Source organism: Raphanus sativus, unplaced genomic scaffold, assembly GCF_000801105.2.
Source record: "Raphanus sativus cultivar WK10039 unplaced genomic scaffold, ASM80110v3 Scaffold3766, whole genome shotgun sequence".
In the NCBI taxonomy this organism is placed as follows: domain Eukaryota; kingdom Viridiplantae; phylum Streptophyta; class Magnoliopsida; order Brassicales; family Brassicaceae; genus Raphanus; species Raphanus sativus.
The window spans coordinates 3,045-6,732 of NW_026619070.1; the positions used below are offsets into that span (position 1 = coordinate 3,045).

At 39.9% G+C, this 3,688-nt stretch overlaps 1 pseudogene; it reads left to right on the plus strand.

Moving 5' to 3' along the window:
• The first annotated feature begins 257 nt into the window (after positions 1-257).
• LOC108806061 (transcription factor VIP1-like) lies at positions 258-2,465 on the plus strand (annotated as a pseudogene).
• The last annotated feature ends 1,223 nt before the right edge of the window (positions 2,466-3,688 follow it).

A 3,688-nucleotide genomic window follows, 5' to 3' on the forward strand; every position in this document is an offset into this window, starting at 1 on the left:
TCAGAAAGTTTTACGGACTCTTCATGTTAGAACAGCTGATCAAGTGGCCGATATCATGACTAAACCTTTGTTTCCGCATCAGTTCAATCACCTTATCTCCAAGATGAGCTTACTTAACATTTTTGGATGCTCATCTTGAGGGGGCCTATTGGTTTATAGTACCCGGTTTGTTCTGGTTTAGTGATTTTGTTTTAGTTAGCTTGGTTATTTCACTTGTACAGCTGTCTATATATAACTTAATTATCCATTTATATCAATAAGAAAATACGTTGATATTATCCTCCTTCTTCTTCCTCAAGTAAGCTTGAAAGCTTGAACGTAATATCGTCGGTAAGTAAACTACTGAAACAGTCACCCACCAAAACCTCTCCGCCGGTGGGGAAAAAAAAAGATTTCGAAACCGATGGAGCCGTCGCGTAGGGCCAACCAATCATCGATCCTAAGCGAAATAGAACGTATGCCAGAAGCTCCACGTCAGCGTACCTCTCACCACCGTCGAGCTCGCTCCGACACTTTCTTCTCCACCGAATCAATCAACGAGCTCCTCCTATTCGACCCTTCCGATGTAGTAGCTTTCTCTTCTCTCGATTTCCTCAACGCTCCACAACCACAACCTTCTCCGATGATGTCCGTCGATTCTCCTCCTCCCGAAGAAACCTCCTCATCCAACGGTGCTCCACCACCGATTCCTCTTCCCCATGGCCGTCACGTTCGAAGCTTCTCAGTTGATTCCGATTCCGATTTCTTCTTCGACGATCTAACAGCGACTGAGGATAATCAATTCGCCCGACCTACATCAAGCTCAGGAGAGAGGAAAGGTCATCATCGGAGTAATTCGATGGACGGAGCTTCGAGTTCGGGTTCCTTTAACATGGAATCGATTCTCGCCGCTGTGAATTGCAAAGACGGTGGGAAGAAGAATATGGGTATGGCTAGTGACAGACTTGCTGAGCTTGCTTTGCTTTGCTTGATCCCAAAAGAGCTAAACGGTATATGTTTCCTCAGATATTAGTTTTTTTTTTTTTTTTAATTCTTTCAAATATTATTCATAGTCTTCGGGGATGATTCTTTGATAGGATTCTAGCAAATAGACAATCGGCGGCTAGGTCAAAGGAGAGGAAGATTAGGTATACTGGTGAGCTGGAGAAGAAAGTACACACACTTCAGAACGAAGCAACTACACTCTCTGCCCAAGTCACCATGGTGCAGGTATATCTTTACCATGACTTGGTCAAGGGTGACATCCTTCATGCCATCTATATACATGTTGATGGTGGATAATATTGCCTTCTGGTTTAGTAGCTTTCAACTTGTAACTGAGGTCTATATTCTTATGTGTTTAAGACTGCTTCTTGGTGTTTAGAGATATGTTTGTTACTCCGAACAAGTCTATGATAAGGGCCATAGAATAAGGAAGAGAGAAAACAAATTAGTTGAGAGAGCTCTACAATTTTGTTGTTGTCTTCTTGACCGTAATTCATGATCTATAATTGAAGTATCGTTTACTGGTTCTTATTGGTATACATGCTACTGCACAGCAATTTTCTGTTATTCCTTATGTTAAATTTAAACCATACACTATTTATTGTCTGGATAGCATGTTTTGTTTGTTTGCGCACTTGTGCATCCCTTCTAATATTGGTGTGTACTGTGCAGAGAGGAACATCAGACCTGACCACTGAAAATAAACACCTCAAGATGCGGCTGCAAGCATTGCAGCAACAGGCTGAACTTAGGGATGGTAAGCCATTATTGAAAGCGCAGCTCTCATCATATATATAATTTTAAAACGAAGGTTTGATACATAAATGATAATGTCCTGCAGCTTTGAATGAAGCGCTGCGAGAGGAATTGAACCGACTCAGGATAGCGGCTAGAGAAATTTCTCAAGGGAACGCAAATTCATACAACTGTACTCAATTCTCATCTCAGCAGTCCACAATGAATCAGCTCGGGAGCAACAAGAACCAGCAGATGAGCACAAACGGGCAGCCGAGCTTCCTTGATTTCACTAAGAGAGGCTAAGTTCTAAATGTTCCCTGAGTTACACAAATACACTGTATTTATTATTCATTTGGGGCTGCAATATGTATTATCGTTTGTGTTAGCTTTGATTGTACGTCTACACTGATATGTTCATGTCAATATCGGTCTTTATGTGTAAAGGGTAGTAACTACTGTAATACTTTCCAGGAATCTGATACAAGCGATGAATTTGGAGGTTTGAATGGATAAGGATGCTGACTACAGGTGGCCAAGTAACCTTTGTTAAGTGAGGTTATTCTAAAAATAACTATGGTTTAACTAATCTTTAGCTTTATAATCACGTGAGAGGATTGGGGAAAAGGTTTCATCGAGCAATTGAGTCATGGGATTGGGGAGAGCGGGAAATGATGAGTTAGAAGATTGTAGAGACTCTCTTACTTATACTCAATAAGAACTTGTTTCACCGTTGATTATAAGCATTGTTACCTTTTAAGATTCAAATCGTAACAAATAAACATCATGTTGATTGCCTATTAACAAAAGTACACATGTAGATTTTGACATTGGGATAGTAGACGGTCCTCTGTCTGCAGCTACTTTCAAGAAAAATCAGTCTCGGAGAAGAAAAAGAAGAAGAAGAAAGAAGAATAATAATAAGAAGAAGAAGAGGAGTAAGGACCAAAAGCGATTTTCAGTTGTCAAAGAAGAAAAAGAAAGAAGAAGAAGAGAAGGAGTAAGGACTAAATGCCATCTTCAGTTGCCATTGATTCTACACTTTTCAAATGGCGTCAGAAAATATAGAATGCACAATAGATACTTTTCACAGCCTTTTGAAAAGGTTCGAGTACTCATTATTGATAAGATGATAGACAAAGGAAAAAAAATCTATGAAGGTTTTCACAAGTAGTGTGTTGGAGCTCCAGAAAGCAGAGATTGAGATCTGTATTGGAGAAAATTCTCGAAAAGTTCTCGTCTATACCACATCTGATCACTGTTAACTCTATTAACTGCATACACTCCATTATCTGTATAAACTCCATTAAAAATTCTCCGCAAGATAAATTGTCACCAATTGATCTGCACAAGATCATCTTAGACCTTAGCTTAAGATTACCTTAGTCATTTCCTATCTTAGATCCTTTCGATTTATGCATAGCGAAATAATTATCTACCTAACCATTGGTCGAAAACTAACCTAACACTTGTCTGGTCGAATCGCCTTAGCTAATGGTTAGTATACTCAACTACCAACTAGCTCCAAGGTCGATTTCGAACCCAAACCAAGTCATACAATAACCGAGGTTCCGTTCCCCTAAATCCAAGACTTAAAGGTGACAACCCGTCCATGCTGGTAGCCTTTGGGAAGTCTTCAATGATAAATGCTATGCATCTAGCCACTTGTAGGCTCATGCATCATCTAATATCCTTATGTTTTGTAGGATATGATACCAAGTCCCTCTCCAGGACTAACAATGTCCATAAGATCTTAAGTCAAAAACTAGCCACCCCTCATGACTCAGAACTGATGAGTCTTTATTCATACTTAACCGGCCATGGAATTATGTCCCACTAAAGACGAAAAGTCTTACTCTTACAACTGATGCATCCTTTGATCAATTAGATCAGACACCTTGATCTATCATCTATGGATCAGGTCATCCATCCTTACTCATGATCAGATCACACAAGGCCTTCCTTGCAT